The sequence below is a fragment of the Myotis myotis genome, unplaced genomic scaffold (assembly GCF_014108235.1).
Source record: "Myotis myotis isolate mMyoMyo1 unplaced genomic scaffold, mMyoMyo1.p scaffold_m19_p_14, whole genome shotgun sequence".
Classification (NCBI taxonomy): Eukaryota; Metazoa; Chordata; class Mammalia; order Chiroptera; family Vespertilionidae; genus Myotis; species Myotis myotis.
Genome location: NW_023416318.1, coordinates 32,556,591 through 32,578,395, shown reverse-complemented (window position 1 = coordinate 32,578,395; position 21,805 = coordinate 32,556,591). Strand labels below are relative to the sequence as shown.

General features: G+C 43.4%; 1 long non-coding RNA gene across 4 annotated transcripts in view; it reads left to right on the top strand.

Annotated features, from left to right (window-relative positions):
• LOC118669047 overlaps nucleotides 1-21,805 on the top strand; it is an 80,191-nt gene that overhangs the window by 32,200 nt on the left and 26,186 nt on the right. For all 4 annotated transcript variants that reach the window (XR_004971849.1, XR_004971846.1, XR_004971847.1 and 1 more), the window contains one exon: nucleotides 17,409-17,515. This is a non-coding gene — a long non-coding RNA (uncharacterized LOC118669047). The remainder of the gene's footprint in view (nucleotides 1-17,408; nucleotides 17,516-21,805) is intronic.

Sequence of the window (21,805 nt, the reverse complement as noted above, 5' to 3'; positions counted from 1 at the left end):
CTAGGGAGGGGGACAAGGAAAGGTCTGGTAGAATTAGGACTTGAGTCAAGCTTGAATAACAAATAGGATCTGAATAGAGAAGGGAAGACAGACATTGCGCTCTGAGGAATACGTGGGCAAGGTCCCCAGAGGATTGAGTCTCCTGATGCGTTCAGACCAATGACGGGCCCAGTGCAGCGGACATCTGACATTCATGTTGGGGAGTGCCTAGAAAGATAGAATCGGGTCAGATGGTGGGAGGCCTTGAATGCCACACTCAGGAGTTTGGCCTTTATCCTGCATTTTCTAGTAGGCTTGGGCACAAGGGGAGTGGGAGCAACTATGAAATTCACTTAGCGTAGTTATCTCAGCTGCCTGCCAAGTAGTCTATTTAGTCCAATTCACAGGCAGAGCTTTGTTGAACATTGAGAAGTCACTTGCTCCGTGTGAATCCAATCACCACGGCAGGCACACCTCAAAGAGGGAACACACAGCCGCCTCTGAAAAGCCTGCCTCACACTCTGGCAACTCAATTCATGAATATGCTTTTCCAATGTCTGACGCTGCTGCTTAGCAAAGATATTATGGGACAAATCCTTGATTTGACCTTTTGTATCTCTATACATCCCACTGTGCTAAAAGCAATTACGTGCATCTTGTGTGTGGGCTGTTGGAATGGGGAGTCACTTAGCGACGGGTCCTTTTCACACTCCAACTGTCCTCTAGCTCATTCCTTTCCCCCTCACACAAGGGCCCCGCACAGCAGGCCTCCTCTGCTGCTTGGCAGAGTCTAAAATGGAATTAGGGGGAGGCAAGCAGGGATGTAAACAGGTGGAAACAGTTCCTGTCATGGCGATTAGCATTCCCCTTGGCCAGGCACAGCTATGGATGAAAAATGGGGTGACAGGGAGGAGAAAGCTGGCTGCGGGGCAGGAGGCAGAAGAGGGCTGAACTCATTGTCAAAGGCACAGCCAACTTTCTACAGAAACTTCCTACAAAACAAAGCAACCCCAGTGTCAAGGTGGGTGGTATGGTTTCTGTCTAGCAATAGATGATCTGTCAGCCGTCTTCTCTGCCTGTAGTAGATTTATGTGTGCTTATGTCTGAGTCATGTGATTACACATGTGTACAGGTTTTGATATCTGCATGTGTGAGGATATACAGTTGTGTCTGTGAGTGTCTGCATGTTGTATATATGTTCGAGTGCTTTATGAATGCCTGTATGTTATCGATGTGTATATATTTATAGGCATGGATGCCAAGGAGAACACATGTTGGTGTCTGTCTATATGTGTCTCAGGATGTGTATATGGAGCATGCATGTATACATGATTGTATGCATGTCATTTCTGGATGTGGTATATTCCTCTCTCTGTGTACACATGCATGGGGGTACTCATTGGCATGTATGAAAAAAAGGCTAAATGAGAAAGTGCTCCTCTGTCCTTCTCTTTGATGGAGCAGCTCAGCATGACTGTAGAAGCCACTCCAGTCCTGGCCAGAGAGAGAAGCTTTGATATTGCTAAATAGCCCAAGGGTCTGGTTCTTTGGGAACTGAGGCGGTTGACCCAGCTCCTCATTTTCCCCAAACTCCAGCCCTAAAAGAAGTTGACAGACTCAGAACTAGGGAAGATGTCCAGGGAGACCATGGAGGGAGAGAGTTAAAATCCTGGAGGCAAGACCTTGGAGGAATTGGGAGGAGAAAATCAAGGATCTTTTCTGAGTTTTTAGATATAAATAATTTACAGAGGAAAAGTGAGCTGGCCTCTAGGGCAGGAGGAAAATCCAGACAATGAAATAATGGTGAGTAAAGTGATCTGCCCCCAGCCCAGGTTCTTCGCTGATTGAGCTGAGACTAGACTGGAGAAAGAGGAAATTAAACTGGCAGGTGCGGGAGGGTTATCAGAACTGACCTGGGCCATCTCTGCTGTCTGTAAGAGCTCTCACCTCCCAGTCTACAATCACCTGATGGGCCACCATTGACCCTGGAAACTAGAGCAGAAAGGAGAAAATTAGCAATACCTGCAATCAGAACTATATGCTGTTATCCAAAAAACCCTCCCAAATAGCAAATTCTACTGCAATTGCCAGCTTCTTGCCATTCCAACTTCCAATCAGCAGCATGTGACCAGGCATGATCATATCACCTATTCCAGACCACCTTTGAGCCTCTCAAATTATTCTCAGGGTAGGGAGGAGTTGATGAAACCCCATGGTCAGGCTGTCTGCTTTTAAAATCATCCAAGAGACTCACTCAGACAAACCTTTTATGATTACGTGTTGATTGCTCATTGTATGCAAATTAAGAATAGAAATAGAAAACAACCCAAAAGTTATTCATGAGGATAGAATCTGGAATAATCAACATTTAACATTTTGACGTATGTTATCCCAGTTGTTTTTCCTATTATGTAGCATAAGTTTTTTTCTGTGTATGGGCACAAGCAGGTTTACAGTTGTTTGTATGGAAAATAATACAATAATTAATAAATAATAATACAAGAATAAACTGTTTCATGTACTCCCAACTGTAAATCTACTTTTGCCCCACCTTGTGTATATCTACAAGCCATTTTATAACTTATTTTTTTTCACTTATTAATATGTCTTAAATGTCTTTTCATGTCAATACAAATCTATACCATCATTTTAAATGGCTACTAAATATCTCATGGCATGGATATACCATCATTTATTTAACTAGTCTTTGTTTGTTAGATATTTAGGTGTGGTCTTTCTTTGAGTTCAGATTTTAAATTTGTGATCATGATAATTAGTTTTTATTTTTAATGTTCTTTCATAGTTCCTGAGGTGGGGCTTGACCCTGGGGTTTTCTCACTCCCTCTTCGCCTTGAGAATTATCTGAGAGGGCCCAAAGGTGTCCTGGGATGAGTGATAAAATGATGCAGGTCCCACTCTGCTGGTGGGAAGCTGGAGTTGCAGGACGTGGCCAGTTGCCATGAAATCTGTGGTGTTTGGAGGGCTTTCTGGAGTGATGTATGTTATCTGATTACAGGCACAACTAACTTTCTCTGGGAAGTAGCCTTCCTACCCAGGTTCTAGACTCAATGACAGCATCATTGAGGACCCTACAGGGAACAACCACTCTCTTCCCTCAGCCTTCCAGACGGCAGAGAGGGACACAATCAGAGAGCAGAGGCTTCTGGCAGACTTGTTCACTGTCAGCAAAGAGTTGGTTGTAAAGGGGTTTTTCCTGTTCTGCATCACTCACTCTGGTTTTCATTCCTACCTGGATCTCCTAAGTTTATTTTGCTGCTTCTGTTCCCAAATTAGAGTTCTTTACAATCAATTTTGTTTTATCAGCTTACTCATTCATTTATTCCATATACATTTATTCCATATCCACTTACTATATGCCATTCATTATCCCTAGCACCTGAAGACATGAAGTTAAGTGTGGACGAAAGGGGCCACAATCTAACCTGTCAAGCTCAGGGAAGGCCTGCATGGCGGCCTTGCAAACTCAGAGACCTAAAGTAACCACAAAGGATGGTTTGAAATTAAACTTTAACTAAAAGCAGTTATGATGGGTAGTTACATCCTAGGCCGGTATCTTCACTGATAAGGTCAACCTTTACCTTAACTGAGCCTATCTGTCTTTTTTGCATCTATAATAACATACGCTTGAAATGTCTGGGTAACTTGTAACTTCCCTTTTTCTGGACCTCTTGAGGTACAACCTAATGTGCCTGGGCGCCAGGACAGATACCACAGATTCCTTCATTAACATATTAATTGTTCCTGCGCCCATTTTACTTTTTATCCAATCCCAGGGGTTTCCCTGCTTTGCTTTCTCCCGCCTCTCTAGTCTGTCACCAATGGATTTCATATAACCCGCCATTCTCCGGAGCATTATCTCAATTCATTGAGGTTCTGCTTCCTGGCATATGTCGACTGTTTGGCTCAAATAAACTCACAAAATTCTTTACAGGTTTCAATGGTCTTTTTACGTTAACATGAGTAAAACACAGTTCTTAGCCTTCGGGTACACTATTTTTTGGACATAACTTAGAGGCAAAGAGATAAAGCCAGAATCACAGTTCTCACTCTTCTAAAGCTGGGTGAATACCTCTTTTCTCCATAAATCCTCCCTGAGCAGGGGCACGTCCCCATCTTGACTCCCATGGTTAAGCCATTACAGCCCTCACACAGAACTGTGCCCCCTTGAGACTGAGAGCCTCACAAGGCCAGGGACTAGATGCTACTTACCTTCATGTGCCCAATACCTGACCCAGTGTCAGACACACAGCACTAAAAAGTATTGCATAGAAGGGGTCAATGGGGGAAATACGGGGACATATGTAATACGTTCAACAATAAAAATTTAATTTAAAAAATAATAAAATAAAAATAAGCGTATTGCATAGGAGAACAATGTGGTAACCACCGCCAGCCAGCCTTAGTCCCCCGCACTGGGTCATCATGCCAGTCAGCTGCACTAATGACCAGTCTTCACTCCTCTCGAAGACCTCAGCTAAGACTGTGGGCTCTGAAGTCAGTGTGTGGGTTCAAATCCCTTCTCCTCCACTTACCAGTATGATCCTGGATTAGTCAACTAATAGATCTGTGCCTCAGTGTCCTCATTTGTGCAGTGCGACTTCTCCAGTCACTTTCTGTGATGGAGGGCCAAAGCCTAGAGACTCCCTCCCATCCCTGTTACCCATTGGCCAGAAGCTACCATAAGTAAAGCATAGGATCTGCCTGGAACTGAAGCAAGTAGGAGCTCCTGCCAAGTGCCCCTAGAGCTGCCAAAAGCAGACGTTCGCATTACCCTAAGAACAGGCCCCCAAATTGACAACTGAGTGCTACCATCTGTGTTTCAAAGGACAAGAGGAAAATGCTCTGATAAATCAGTTGGAAAGGGGCTAAATGGGAATGTATATGCACCAGCATGTGGGTGTGGCTAGCAGTGCTGAGTAAAAGGAGCAGAGAAAGAGGAGGTCACATCAAGTTTCATTAAGCTTTGTTGACATGGAGGTAGTGAGCAGTTAATATTGGTTTCTAGTGGAAAGTTTTATTGTGGATCAAAATCCAAAGTGCAAAAGGTTGTTTGATGTTTTCCTTTACAGGGCAGCTCATTGATGTGTAGGCTTAGCCATAATTTTGTTTTGCCTCCTGAGGCAAAGATTATAACAAGTACATTGGAAAGCAGAAACATGTTCTCCCCGCTCCACCGCCCTCCCCCACACCCCCCAACCCCAGGGTGGGAAGAAGGAGGTTGCATCAGATCTGGCTAGGTTAGAAGGGGTCAGTTGCACAGAAAATGGAACACTTGGCAGCCAGGGTCCAAACCCCTTCCCCTGCTCTTCACGTCCCCATTCTGTCTGCTTGTATTACACTAGCTGCAATTTCTCCGTCCTCCCTGAAAAGGATCTCTTTCATGAACATATTTGTTTATGTTTGTTTTTTTTACCCCAAGTTGTTGATTGCCTTCTAATGTGCTAGTGTTGCATCAAGTTTTCACACTCTGCAGGGGAAGGCAGACACATACAGGTAACATTTACTACAAGTGAAAATTGTTTTGCTGGTAGAATGAGTATAGTGCAGTGGTTCTCAACCTTGGCTGCACATTAGAATCACCTGGGAATCTTTTTAAAATCCTGATTTCTGGGCCTCATCCTCCGGAAATTCTGTTTCTTTATTATGGGGTGAGGCCACAACATTAGTAACAAAGAAACAGAGTTTCTGGAGGATGAGGCCCAGAAATCAGGATTTTAAAAAGATTCCCAGGTGATTCTAATGTGCAGCCAAGGTTGAGAACCACTGGTCTAAATGGAGAGGTTAAACACTCAGATAGCAAACAGATGTGGCAGGAAGGGTTTTTTGTTGTTGTTTTTTCTCCTTCCCTTTTCTTCTTGGAGTACCTACCAGGTTGGGATGACAGAAGGAGACCGACTCTCCTAGCATGACTAGATACAGATGTAGAGACTGTGCACTACACAGATTGAGGGGGAGCCATTCATATAGACAGTGGGTGGCCCCAACAGGAGGTGGCAGAGATTACCATCAATCAATTTTCCTAGTCTTCTTGACTCCTCCACAGTACCCAGGAAGACAGTCAGGGAGCCTTTAAAGTTTTCTCTACTAGCAGAGGACAGATTTAATTTGAAATTCATGTCTAGACTTACATACATGAGAGTAAATAAATGCATATTTACTCAACTTGAAAGTTTTCAGGTGTAATTTTCTTTTTTTTTTCTTTTTTTTGCCATTTAAAAACATTTTTAATAGAAAAATGATTTATAAATCAGGTGTAATTTTCTCCATGTTTCCTATATTTGGGGTTTACTGTGTTTCTTAAATCTATGGGTTGATAGTTTTCATCAAATTGGAAGTATTTCAGCCATTTATTCAAATAGGTTTTTTTGTGCTCTGCAATTACACATATATGAGGCTGTTGAAAGCTATCTCAAAGTTCACTGGTGCTTTTTAAATTATTTATATTATATATACATATATATATATATATATATATATATATATATAAAATAGTTTTGGATTGGGTTTTTGCTATATCTTCAAGTTCACTAATATTTTCTTCTGTAATATCTATTAATCTACTGTTTTCCCTATCCAGTGTATTTTTCATCTCAGTATAATTCTCATTTTTATTTGGGTCTTTTGTATACCTTCTGTTTCTTCACTTAAAATTTTGATATGTGAAATACAGTTAAAATAAATGTTTCAACGTCCTCTGCTAATTCTAACATCTGTGTCAGTCTGGATCACTTTTGATTTATTGATTTTCCTCCTCTTTATGGTTGTGTTTTTATGCTTCTTTGTGTGCCTATAAATCTTTGATTAGATTCCAGACACTGTGAATTTAACCTTGTTGGGTATTGGATATTTTTGTATTCCTATACCTGGTGATGCCAAGCCATTATCTAAGGCTTTTCTCACTGTCTAAAGGTTAATGTTTACCTTTTTTTTGGTAATTTTGCTGGGAATTTACATTGGAAATCACAGTTTATCCACTCAAATAGCTGTATAATATCAACAGTGTCTTATTGCTCTAACAACTTGCAAGGGAGGAAAAACTTTTTCCCTTCTAACCTTCTAGGTTCTCAGCCGGGGCTCTGATATAGAAGACATATTAAGAAGATAAATGCATATACATTTATTTAATATAAGTTGTACATGACACAGAGTCTTCATAAAGAAATGAAGACCCAAAGAAATGGTTACACCTGAGTGTTTTTATGCTAGATTTGATGAAAAGTGGAAGGTTGTGGAAAAATAAGATCAGGAACTGCAGAGTATGAGCTAAGGGTGGTAAATTGGGGAAACTTAGCAAGGCTTTGCATTTTGATTCCTCTTAGTATCCCTAACTTCAAATATAAGGACACCCTTTTCCTCCAGGTATAAGGAGGGCATTTACATGAGGATCTTATGACTTACTTCAGGGGAGAAGGACAGGGGAAGGTCAGAAAGATCTTCTTTCTGCCATTTTCTCAAACTTCTTCAGCTTAAAATGTTCAATATATATAAAGGTGCCATATTTAGGGGTAATGTGTACTGAACCCTGTCAAATTTATTTCCCTGGATCCCGTGAAAATTCAGAGTTTCGGAGATTCCTTGTTGATTGGAGACTGTATGCTGATATCTATCTGTAGAGATGGAGAATCATGATTGTTTTCTGCCCTCATATTTAAAATGTGCTCCCAGCTTAGGAGGAGCAAGTAGTCATGTTAGCTTCAAGTTGCTCCTAAGACTTCTCCTTCTGGGCCAACACAATGCTTCCCCTTGTGGGATGTGGAACTTTCTTCCTTTTGGGCAGCAAGACATGGCAAACAAGGGTGGAGGAGAGATTGATTGTTCCTGAAATCAGACTTCCTCCTCATGCAGCAATTTCTGCCAGGCCCAAGACAGAAGAACATTACAAAATTCATTTGCAAAAGGCAGAGGAGCAAGAGACAGTCCACTTACACTGGGAAAATGATACAGTTAGCACGAATCAACAAAAGTTCTGCCTGGGTTAGGAATGCAAAACTAGGCTCTTAGATTGACCATTGACTGATCTCTCTCTCTCTCTCTCTCTCTCCCTCTCTCTCTCACACACACACACACACACACACACACACACACACAGAGATACACACATACACACACTACATATACAGGGTAGGGCAAAAATAGGTTTATGGTTGTTCTTATGGAAAAAATACAATAATTAATAAATACTAATACAAGAATAAATGTTTCATGTACTCACAACTATAAACCTCCTTTGCCCCATCCTGTGTAAGAACATATTGTTGCCAAAACCGGTTTGGCTCAGTGGATAGAGCGTCGGCCTGCGGACTGAAAGGTCCCAGGTTCGATTCCGGTCAAGGGCATGTACCTGGGTTGCGGGCACATCCTCAGTGGGAGATGTGCAGGAGGCAGCTGATCGATGTTTCTCTCTCATCGATGTTTCTAACTCTCTATCTCTCTCCCTTCTTCTCTGTAAAAAATCAATAAAATATATATTAAAAAAAAAAAAGAACATATTGTTGCCCCAGCCAGGTGGCTCAATTAGTTGGAGCTTCCTCCAATATTCCAAAAGGTTGTGGGTTTCAATTTCTGGTCAGGGCACATACCTGGGTTGCAGGTTCAAGCCCTAGTTGGGGCATGTACAGAAGGCAACCAATCCATGTTTCTCTCTCTCTTTCTCTCCCTTCCTCTCTCTCTAAAATCAATAAACATATCCTCGGGTGATGATTAAAAAAATAATATATTGCCCATGTTATAAGAAGAATGAGGTACTTATTAACAGAGGCTTTGTTTATTAGGCATTTTTCAAGTTACATGTTTCCTCCTCAGATAAGATAACCGAGTGTTGGAGAACAGCTTATCCAATGTCACACAGGGGTAAGTGTAGAGCCCTCCGACTCCAAGTCTCATGCTATTTTCAGCACATCAAAGCTGCCTCACATACCTAAAGGGAGGCAAAACCACTGGAGGGTTGCACACTTTCAGCTTTCATTAAAGAAAAAAATTATCATTAAAAATTAATGAAAACTGCCCGGTTGGCATGGCTCAGTGATTGAACATCAACCTGTGAGCCAGGAGGTCACAGTTCGATTCCCTGTCAGGGCACATGCCCAGGTTACAGGCTCAATCTCCAGTGTGGGGTGTGCAGGAGGCAGCCAATCAATGATTCTCTCTCATCACTGATGTTTCTCTCTCCCTCTCCCTCTCCCTTCCTCTCTGAAATCAATAACAAATATGTTTAAAAATTTAATTAAAGCTATATATGACCCTCATCTGGATGATAGTTTATCTGTACACACACACACACACACAGAAAACAGGAGGCATACATTACATTGAAATAGATGGAGTTTATAGGTGATATTTTTTTTCTTTTCGATGGCCAGTGGAATCTAGAGCAGCACTGTCAATGGAACTGTCTGCCATGATGGAAATGTTCTTTCCAGAGCTGCACTGTCCAGTATGGAAGCCACGGGACACAGGTGCCTACTGAGCACTTGAAATGGGGCTAGTCCTAATTAAGATGTGCTGCAAGTGGAAAATATATACTAGATTTAAAAAAAAATATATTTTACTGATTTCAGAGAGGAAGGGAGAGGGAGAGAGATAGAAACATCAATGATGAGAGAGAATCATTGATCAGCTGCCTCCTGCATGCCCCCTACTGGGGATTGCGCCCACAACCTGGGCATGAGCCCTTGACTGGAATCAAACCTGGGACTCTTCAGTCCACAGATTGATGCTCTATCGACTGAGCCAAGCCAGCTAGGGCTACATACTGGATTTTTAAGACTTAATCCTATATAATAAAATGCTAATATGCAAATTGACTGAACAGCAGAATGACCAGTCTCTATGACATGCACTGACCACCAGGAGGCAGAGATTCAATGCAGGAGCTTCCCCCTGGTGGTCAGTGTGCTCTCACAGGGGGAGCGCTGCTCAGCCAGAAGCCAGGCTCATGGTTGGCAAGTGCAGCAGTGGTGGCAGGAGCCTCTCCCACCTCCATGGCAGCACTAAGGATGTGTGACTGCCGGCAGTCGGACATCCCCTGAGGGCTCCCGGACTGTGAGAGGGTGCAGGCCGGGCTGAGGGACTCCCCCCCAAGTGCACCAGGCCTCTAGTATGGAAATAATAATGTGAAATATCTCATCCTTTTTTAAAAATATATTTTTTATTGGTTTCAGAGAGGAAGGGAGAGGGGGAGAGAGATAGAAACATCAATGATGAGAGAGAATCATTGATTGGTTGTCTACTGCATGCCCCACACTGGGGATCAAGCCTGCATCCCGGGCATGTGCCCTGACCAGGAATGGAACCATGACCTCCAGATTCATAGGTCGACGCTCAACCACTGAGCCATGCCAGTTGGGTTTTCATCATTTTTCATATTGATTAAATGTTGAAATGATAATATTTTGGATATATTGAGTTAAGTAGAACATTATCAAAATTAATCTCACTTGTTTCTTTTTGCTCTGTTTAATGTGACTACTAAAAAATTTTAAATTACATATGTGGCTCACAATATATGTCTTTTGAACAGCACTGGTCTAGAGTTTAAGGCCATGGCATTTGATGTCAAGCAAACTTGAGTTTAACTCCCAGTCTTTCTTTTTCTAACTAGATGACCTTAAGCAAGGTGCAGAACCCAATATATCCCTTGTTCTTTTTTGGATGTAAAACAGAGATTAATGATTATACCCAGCTCCGAGACTTACTGTGTTGATAAATGAGTTGATAGTGTAAAGCCCCAAGAGCAGGCAGTGCCTGGCATCTGTTAACTGCTCAGTAAGAATTAGCAGTTACTTATTTCTAAATGTTTTAAGGTGTATGTGAGTTTGCTATAAAGATTAAAAAGAAAATGGAAACAATTAAATTTTAAAACAAAAGCAATTATTTTTAATTATGGTCAGAAGCTTAGTATTTATGTTCTTTTAAAGCTATATAGTAATGTTTGCTTTGTCTTGAGGGGGTGTGTATGTACAAACCATGGACACAGTGGAGTTTGAGGCTATTACAAGTGACCATTTATGAGGCAATCTCCTTCTTGCCTTCTGACCCTTGCCCCCCCGCTTCCAGTAAGGGGAGGGGATAATTGCATCATGGTTCTCCCTGGCACGCACTACACACCAAGTGTTTGCCTATATTTAGCCAACATGAAGTCACTGAAATTCTATGCCCTCTAGATGCAATTAGTGCTTTGTTATTTGTTGCTCACATAGCTTATATCCTGAATGTTCTGCATAGTTTGTGTCTGTAGATAAATTTAAAAGGACTGAAAAATCTTTCGTTGCTGGGAAAATTGCTTGGGAGTAAGAACTGAAATCCCAAGTCAATGAGTCCACTGATAGGTACCCTGAGGAAAATACGTGATGTGTCCTGCGAGCCAGGGAGACCTCAATCATCCTCCTCTTGGGTGGCTGGGGGAGGAGCAGGGTGAGCAGGCTGGCGATGGAGGGATTGTCTGTGTTCTACTCAACTGGTAGAAGCAGCACTTCTGATCATTGGCTCCCCGATAATGGTCCCAACTCCACTTTCCTTCCAGCAACCAGGAATAACACATGGGACTCAAAAACACAGAGCAGCACAGCAGGGCTGCCTCTACAAGTGAAAAAGGGGTGGGGATGCCCACAGGTGTGTTTCAGAGGTTCAACCCGCTGGCTGTTGCCTCATTTTTACTCTGGGAGCCTTCTTCCTCTAGCTTAAGGTTCCGAAATGTGTGTGTGTGGGGGGGGGGGGGGGGCGTTAGGAGGTGGGAGGGAACATTGGGAATATTACCTTAGGGTCCCAATTCTTAAATTTTTGTTTTTCAAATTTTTTCCTCACTTTGGATGACAAAGACTTACTCCTATTAGAGAATCCAGTTTTGTTTTATTTAACAAACAAAATAACTTCAGGGAAGCAGGCAAAGAAATAGGGCAAACAGTAGTGAAAATATTTCTAAAGTAGATAAGGTATTCATAAAAGTATTACATTATAGGTAAGATATTCCTGAGGCCAGGGATTCTGTACAAAATTTAGAGGCCAGTGGCCACTGCCTCATACCCTCAAACGTTACCATTCTTTTGTTTTCTATGTCTTGTTTTTTCACTTAAGACTTTTTAAAAATATATTTTATTGATTTTTTTTACAGAGAGGAAGGGAGAGGGATAGAGAGTTAGAAACATCAATGAGAAAGAAACAACATCGATCAGCTGCCTCCTGCACACCCTCCATTGGGGATGTGCCCGCAACCAAGGCACATGCCCTTGACCAGAATTGAACCCGGGACCCCCCAGTCCGCAAGCTGACACTCTGTCCACTGAGCCAAACTGGCTAGGGCTCATTTAAGACTTTTGTTCCACTTCTAAAAATAGTTATTTTTATGTTAAAATATATAAAAACTAGAGGCCCAGTGCATGAATTCGTGCATGGATAGGGTCCCTCAGGGTGGCCTGCAGGGATCAGGCCCCAGCTTGCGCCCCCAGGCTTGCAGCCCCAGCTTGTGCCCCCAGCTTCGCAGCCCCACAGCCCCTCTTGGCACCCCGCTGTGGCCTGGCACCCACCCCTCACCTGCTCCACCATCTCGCCTGCAGGGTGATTGATTGGGGCCCCCCCGCCCGGCTCCCTCAGTACCTGGGAGCTGGGCGGTGGTTCCACCCCCAGGCACTGCCGCTGGTCACCAATGCCCACCATGTTCCGCACCGCCCCCTGGTGGTCAGCGCACATCATAGTGAGTGGTCGAACTCCTCATCGAACTCCCGGTTGAACAATTTGCATATTAGACTTGTATTATATAGGATAGGATAAGTTTTAAAAGAATATTAAGTCTTTTGAAAAACATTTTTGAAACTATTGTTTCTTACACCACAGATTTTATTAAAAGTTAGTAAATATTTTAGCAAAGCATCAACAAACCGTGTTTTTGATGTTTTAAATATTAATTCACTCATTAACTTAATGAATATTTATTGAGTACCCATTGTGAATAATAGTAGTGTACATTTCATTTGTGTTATCACTTTATCTTTTATTAAGTAATCATAATATTTGTGGTTTCACTAACACATATGTTTCCAGCATCATTCTTCCTCACTTGCAATATCGATTTGGTGAAGTTATTAAAAATTATCCTTGGACAACATTAAAAAGGAAATGAAAGCAGACATTTAAGCTCCACTCCCTCCCAGGGCCATCTGAAGTGGCCTCGGCTATTAATGGCACATCATTATATCCCCATGGGTTGTGACAAAGAGGTCACAGATAATTACCAGCACACATTTTTCTTCTCCCACAAAAGAAGTAAGATAGACCAGGTGGATTTATTTCAGGGGAAATATTGAATCAACTCGGACTTATTAAAAAGTAAAGTATTTCAAACTTTAGTACTCTATTATTAGTAACAAGTTAATTTCCACATACCTCACACTCTAAGGAAAATAGCTGTGTTGGGCAGTAACCAGTCATCAACACCTCAGTGTGAATGAAGACTTGACAGTGGATTCTAAGAGATGAAGTGAGGTAGAGAGAAGAGGACAGTGGATACTTGGAGTAGGGAGGGGGCACCCTGGGGGAAAATTATCTCTAACTTTCTAGTTTTGCACAGGAAATAATCTCCCTAGGTCCTAGCCCTACTTTCCCCAAAATCATACAAACTGAGTTCTTTACTAATTGCTATGATTAACTCTACTAATTACAATGATAGAAAAGGAAAGTCTTCTTCTGACAGCTTTATATGTTGACAGTCATGATAATGACCATTTATGGTAAACTTTTAAATGCATTAAAGTGGTGATAGTGAGGTTGGAGGTAAATATTGTTGCTATAGTTTTAAAATATAAATAAATAAAAATAACAATTCCATTAGCACAACAGTTAAAATATGCCATAATAGAACTGACAATAGCTTTTACTATTATAAGTATACTAGAGGCCCGGTGCACGGATTCGGCACTGGTGGGGTCCTTAGGTGTGGCCTGCAGGGATTGGGCTGAAACCGACATCCAATATCCCCCAAGGGATGTAGTAGTGCGCGAAGTGGAAGGTGGCTGGGAAGAAGCCCAAGCCGGTTACAGCGCTGCTCCTACTCATCCTGGCCCCGCTGCGCCTACTGCTGCCGCTGTTCCGTGGCGGTCTCTGCACACCCATCCTAGGGTGATACCGGTGCGCCCATGACTGAGAAGCTGCTGCAGGCTCCCGCCCAGTCAGTCCCGATGCCGGTCCCGATCCTGATTTTGGGCCCGGTTCAGATGGGGGAGGGGTGCATAGGAGGAGTGTCTGGGAGAGGCTTGCGCTACCACAGCTGTGCTCGCCAGCTGTGAGCTCAGCGTCTGGCACCCGTCGGTCAGCTGAGCGGTGCTCCAGCTGTGGGAGCACACTGACCACCAGGGGGCAGCTCCTACATTGAGCGTCTGCCCCCTGGTGGTCAGTGCACATCATAGCGACCAGTTGAATGGTCGACTGGTCGCTTAGGCTTTTATATATATAGAGAGAGAGTAGGGGCCCAGTGCACGAATCGGTGCACCTTAAAATGAACTGTGGGCCACAAGGCTGCAGTAGGCATAGGGGCAGGTCTTGGCCCATCCTCCGTGACCCCGCCCAGCCCCTCCCACCATGACCCTCAATCCTTTGTCTGCTGGCAGCCCCACTCCCGCTGCTGCCACTCTCATGTGCTGACGGCGCCGTCCCCGCTCATACCCGCTGACAGCGCGGAGTGATTGGGGCTGGTGCCAGCAGTGAGTGCAAGCGGGGCCGGTGCCATCAGTGGGTGTGAGCAGCAGCTGCTGCCCTGATCACCCCTCAGGAGCAGAGGGAGGTGGAGAAGCCCTCAAGGGTGATCAGGCCTGGTAGCCACCGCTTGCACCTGCTGATGGAGCCGAGTGATCGGGACCGGCGCCGGGCACTGGCAGCGGGTGTGAGTGGTGGCTCCAGTGCTGGCTGCGGATGCAGGTGGGGCTGGCGCTGGCAGCAGGTGTGAGTGCTGGGCAGGACTGCAGCACATGGGAGCAAAGAATTGTCAGTAACCACCAGAGGCTCACTCCAATGACAGCAACCGGCGCCTCGCCTTGGTCTGGCGCCCCCGCTCACCTGCTCCACCATCCTGCCATGGCCAACGGCCCCTGGTGGTCAGCGCATGTCATAGCAACTGATTGTTCGGTTGTTCGGTTGTTCCGGTTCCGCTGTTCAGTCTATTTGCATATTGGCCTTTTATTATATAGGAGGATAACATGATTTTTAAAAAATTCCTAAAGATAATATATTTCAAATCTATGTGAAAAGGATACATTGTTCAACAAATGGGGTGCCTATTTGAAAAAGAAAATAAAGACAAAAGAAAATAAATATATCACTCCTTATATAAAATACATCTTAAAAGGTCTAAAATTATAAAATAAAATAATGAATTCATTAAATTTCTAGAAGATAAACTGAGTGCATATTTTTATAATCTAGGAATAAGAAAGCTCTTTTTAAGCAGATACCTTGAGGGAAAGATTGTCAATTTGGGCTTTTTTTTTAAGTTAAAATATCTTTATGGAGTCGGGTGGAGGGGGAAGGTGTCTCCTTATTCTCACAGAAGTAACCATTGAAACATACTGGGGAAAAATATTCACAATTAATGACAAAGGATAAGACACAATAATCATAGAACGTTTGCATACAATGATGATAATAAGTTTACAAATAAGGACAAAATACTATAAGAGAGAAAATACTATAAGAGAGAAAAAGGGCAAGGACTTGAATAAAGAATTCAAAGAAGAAGAAACACAACTGTCCCCAAATTGTTGAGCACAGTAAGATGTTAGAGTGAGACCCTTTCATGGTCACCAGCCTAGCCCCCCATTTTATCCAGGGAAAAGAGGGTCAGAGAGCTTTAGTGATATGCCTCCTGTCATCCAGCCCATTAATGCAGAATTAATTTAACTTTACCTTGAAACGGTCTGTAGAGATCTTTATACATCAAATGTGAACAAAAGTTTGAGTTGCAACCCTCCACATTCAGACCTGTGTATGTGGCCCCTGGGCAGGCATCAGGAAGAACCTGGAGATGCAGAGGGAGACCCCAAGGCCCATTTGCATTCTTGGCTGCAGAAAGCAAGGGGCCCAGCTCATCTGGCTTGTCTGCTCTTTCAGTGGCTTTCAGATGTGAGACACTGAGTTAAAAAGACATTCCAGGTCAGCCCCTATTTGTTTGGAAGAAAACCTCAAGCCCAGCTCTGCTCAAGGTCACTGCCTGCAGGGCAAGGCCTTGCCAATGACCAGACCTGCCATCCAGGGCTGGACACTGATACAGTCTGAATGGAAACCAAGAGGAGGGCATAGAAAGCAAAATCAGTATAATCCTAGTGGCTTTAGGTATCATCTGGGTCAGGGGTTTCGTAAATCTGGCCTGCACATAGCCGAGGGCATGGGAAGTAATATTACTACTACTACTACTATTATTATTATTATTATTGGTAATATTCAGGGGTGGGCAAAATTAGGCTTACAGTTCTGAGTATGAGAAACAGTTTATTATATTATTATTTATTAATTACATTATTTTCCATATGAATAACTGTGAACCTACTTTTGCCAACCCTTGTACAGATACATTTTAATGGCCTTGTATTTGTTTCAATATGTATAGACAAATAACTAGCACATAAACGTCATGATTTCACATATATGATTTTGTTTTAGGATGAGCCTGCAGTAAGTGTTTAGGGTAAAAAAAAAAAAAATGACTTCATTTAAAGAACAAAGGTATGCAGGTGTTATCTGAATATGACAAAAATTGTGACTGAGGTATACAAATGACTGAAGTTTGGAAAACACTGATATAGCCCATTTTGTATAATTTGGAGGTGGGCATCAGCCCTGGAAAGAAATTCATTTGACAATGCTTGCCAACCCATGCATACACATACATTTATGCAGTTGCAACAAAGAGTTTGAGAAATAATATTTACAAATAATATTTGTGCGGTGCACTCTGAATGCTCGATTCATGTTTGACTCCTCTTTCCTTTTCTTTCCTCTCATGTTTGATTGTCTTAAGTCCTTCCTGTCAGTTCTGCTTCTAAAGGCTCTTTATTCATTCCTTTTGCCATCTCCAGTGCTTCATTCCTGGTCTGTGTCCCCATTACCTTTCACCTGGACTATACCCTAACCACCTCCTTGCCTCCAATCCAATGTTTCTCCTTCAATCCACCCTCCACACTGTTGCCAAAAAGCTTATTCAAAAACTCTGATCCGACCCTGTCATGCCCCAGTGCACAGGCTAAAGTCCAGCCACTAAACAAGGCTTTAAAGGCAACGGGTCGTGGGTCTCTGCCAACCCTTCCAAATTCCAAAACTGGCAAATCAGGACTAGATACCCAGGTTTCTTGATTATCAAATCTAGTGCTCTTCTCAACATACCATGCTGCCTTCTTCAAGCCTCTCTGCCTGTTGTTTTCATTCCACAGGTGATACCTGCATAAGTAATGTCCACCCTTCTGGTACGGGGAGTTTTGAAAAAATCCTGTCATGAGACAAGCAGAATGTCCATAAGGCAGACCTGCCATGATCAAAGGTATTGTGTCCCTGAACACATAATGTCATAAGTGGAGGGTAAAACTAGAGAGAGAAATGAATTAAAAGTGTCTATTATGCAATACTAAATTCATGTTGGCGACCACCAATATACATAAGGCTTATCTAGACCAGTGGTTGCCAACTGGTGGTCCGTGAGGTCCGAAAGGTTGGCGACCGCTGATCTAGACCATCTTCACTTTGCAATTCTCCCACACGAAGCAAATATTCCTGTGAGCAGACAGTGACCCTCTGGATCAACTAGAGTAAGCAAGGTATAGCCCACTCCCTGCCCTCCACCCCCGTTGATGTTGGACTTGCCTCAGCCAATGGAATATTAGCTGATATGACACAAGCAGAAGCTTCAAATATGGTTGCCTGTTTTGACTTGGCCTCTTGAACGGTTCCACCCTCTGCCAGAAGAGTATGCCTCAGGTAGTCACTGTGTCCTTTCATCTCGGTCCAGAAATGAAACCACATGGAGCAGACCTGTGTCTGACCCTAAGCCTGGAGTCCAGGTTAGCTCAGCCAATCCAGCTGAGCCTAACTAAGATCAGAGCGAGGCTGACCTGCAGCTCCATTAGCAAGAAAAAGAAATGTTTATTGTCCCCAGCTACAGAGATTTGGAGGTGGTTTGCAACATAGCAAGGACTGACTAACCCCCAAATAAAGTGGGTTTGGTTTTGTTTTTAACAAGTTAAAAATCAACGCTTTGTTTTTCTTTTGTGGATCACCTACAGGAGGGAAAGTAATAACACCCCGTTGATCTAGCCCCCAGCACATTTCTGGGGCGGCTCCCGGCATGGGGGTTGCGTAATGCAGAAAGCTTTGCAGCCTCATTCTCACATTAGTCTGACAAGAAAGTAAATTAGGACTTTTGTTACACTCTTGCACTCCCTCCCCCACTAAGTCACAGGGAAGCCCAAAGTACAACAGAAAATCTGGTGGCCCTTTATTAGCATATCCATGCCTCTCCTTTTTTTTTTTTTCTTTCAGAAACTGAGAGTTGCTTTTATCAAGGGCCTACAGCGTTGCGATCTTGTCCCCACGCAGCTTTAGCTATATTTTTTTCTAGCGAGAGTTAATGGTGCCTGAGTCCTTTTATAAAAGCAGAGTTCCCAGGAGGAAGCCAGCAGGGTTCACGCCACAGTGCCCAGTGGCCTGGATAACACAGACCTCGTATTCCTCTAGCAGAGGTCGCAGAGGAGTTTTGTCTCCTCTCCATTTAGCCTCCTGTGTATTCTCCCACCCTCCGGGCGTCTTCCCAGCTCGCACCCGTTTTCTCCAGTTGGTTCCAGCCGGCCAAGGCCCGCTTTCTCGCAGCCCGGAGCCTCTGCGCCATTGCGGACGCTCTCCTCCAGGTGGCAGTAGAGAGCCACTCCCTGCCCAGCCACTTACGTCACCTTGTTTACCCCGTCCGGGTCATTTTTAGATCTAAGATCACAGGATGTTAATGGGGCCACTGATTTCCCATTCGTTTTGGCAAAAGGCCCTCCTGTGGGCGTCGGGACAAACATGCTGTCCTTCTTGACAATGAAATTCTGCTGCGGGGAGTATTTATTTACAAACCTTTGGAATCTCATCTTTGGGAGATGGGAAAGCTACGCGTTGGTCTGTGCTCTGAGTTTGTTTCAGGTCACTTTAGATTCGGGGCCCGCACGAGGGTGGCGTTAACTAGGGAACGAGGAGATCCTAGATATTACAATGGTGTCTGGGAAGCATCGCCAGGGCCCCTGAGGGCCGTAGGGAGCCTGGCTTTTTACTTCCCCTTCCCTCTTCTAAAATAACTACTCAGCAGGAAAGCATTTGCACTTTGGAACTTGGAGGAATCAGGAAAACAGCTGATTAGGTCAATCTGTGTCCTGATTTATGGTAGGGAAACACGTTGAGGCCCCTGCCTCAGATGCCCTCACCCAGGAATTGGATCTGAATGTCTCATCGCCATAAATCACACGTTTCACAGGCTGGAACTTTTCGTCCCAACAGCAAGCTCCACTTCTTTCTTACTCCTTATTTATTACTCCCACTCCCAGCTACTGATGAGGAAAGGTGAGGCACAGAGGAGCTGAATGTCCTAGCTCGAACTCTCTCATCTCCAGGCCCTGTGTCATTTTTGCAAAAGTAAAAACATCAAAAGCACTAGGTCAGCTTTGGCAGGCAAGGGGTGAAAGGGACTGGGAGTGTATCTGTGACTGTTCAAGGAGCAAGATAAACAAATACAATTCCTCAGCTATGCACTCGTTTACAAGAAGAGGGTCAAAGCATCCATGCTAAGGAGAAGAAAGAAAGTCATCTGTGGATAATGTTAAAAATAAATGAGACTCCAAGTTTCTTAAGTGCCGGTTCCTCCCTGTCCACCTCCCATTTCATCCTTTTACACACTCCTGCTGGAGCTGCCAGTTAAAAACCAACTCGCAGAGAAGGCAAAGTCCCTCTCCCTCAAGTGGTGTGAGTCCCACTGAAGTGATCTCGCTGGCCTGGAGAAATAGACATTTTTCATGCAGGCAGGAAGGGGTAGAAAGTTCAATTCAGTTCGTTTCAACAACCTTCTCTTGAGCTTCTAATCTGTGTCAATGACTCTGGCAATATAGGTTATAAAAACATGAAAAGATACAGTTCTACCACTGTGGAACTTTGAGTCTAGTAGAGTTTATAGTCATAGGGAGTTTTTTATTCCTTTGGAAAGCACATAATGAAAGAAGGTTTGAAAGAGTCGTTGTAATAGAAAGGGAGAATGCCAGGTAAATGGCTTGGAAAAGCATTCCTTCACTTTGGCATCTACTTAAGAGTGGATTGGGGACAAGGCCTGGCAACATGACAGAGGTGCTTGGTAGAATATAGGAGCCCCAGCACTCCAAGCTTTTAAGAGGCTGATAGAGGAAGCCTCTTGTTCAGGGTGCATCAAAGGGCAGGGATTTGGAGCCAGTCAACAAGAACCATGGAGTTCTTCAAAGAAAGGGCCAGAGTAGGGAGCATTCCCTTTAGCTGCCTTCAGGTGTACATTCTGGACAAGCATTAGACCCAGCCTCAGAAGAAATATACTAGTATGAGTAGGAAGAAATAAGTGGTCCTAGATCCACTTATCAACAGTAAAATCACCTTTTCAAATGCCTTTTGTCAAGAACCTGGTGATGATTCAGATCCACCTAGTCACAGGAAAGACCAAATGGAGGGAAAGCAAACAATGAAATATTTTTATTTTTTATGGTTATGTGAAATTTAGAAAATATTTTTTAAAACTTTTAAATTGTTAAGCAAATGCAGACAATAGCATAAAACAAATGTACAATTTAATAAATTATAAGGCCAACACTCAGGTAACCTTGCAGCCACCCACAAAGTGATCTAGAACCATGTCAGCAATATCAAGAACTTTTGAAGCCACAGTTTAACTGTTGCAGGCTCTTAGGAGAGACTGGATGGGTCATTTACAGGATATTCTGAGACCTCAAGGAAAGAAAGGTCCCTTCAATCATCAATCAAGCAATACATACTGAGTACATATAATAGGGCTACATGTGAAGACTTCTTTCCTATACATTAACCTGAAGAAGGTGAGAAAGGAAAGGAACCAGTATTTGTCGAGTGCTTACTATATGGTAAGTGCTTTATCTGTGTTATCTAAATAAGAAAAAATTAAGGATGAACACTTACTACAGCTCTGGGAGGTTGGTGTTATGGTCACAGCTCTTGTTAGGTAGCCCACTTTAAAGATGAGGAAACTAATGCATAGAGAGGTTAAATAACTTGCCCAGAGTCATGTGGCAAATAAGAGGCAGTTGGCACTTGAACCCAGCCAGTCTGGCTCCAGAGCCCCGTTCTTTACCCTAAATAGTAACCTGGTTAGTGTGGTAGATACTTCTATTTGCCCTTCTAGATCTACTCTCCACTCTTTTCTATCCACTACATGCAAACTGTATCAACAGGCTCCCTTGCCCTTTGGTTTTTGGTTGGGTTTAGCAAGTGGAAGCCCTGGGCAGGAGATCAGAGGGAAGGGAAGTGTGAGGGAGACCTGGGAGGGCGGGGAGTGAAAAGAGGGCACCTCCGGTCTGGCTCCATCTCTTGACTCATGGTCACAGCTCTTGTCAGGTGGTGAACCACACAGGGCCCACTCTATAGGTCCTGGTGTTCACACCTTTCCTACCCCTTCAAGCCTAGGGGTGGTCAAGTAGCTGTTACTTATTACACTACTTCTGTGGTTTTCCTACATCCTGCCCACACCTTTGTAAATAGTCCCTTTATTCAACTCTCCTCAAATTACTCAATTTGAGTGTGCCATCTGTTTCCTGCC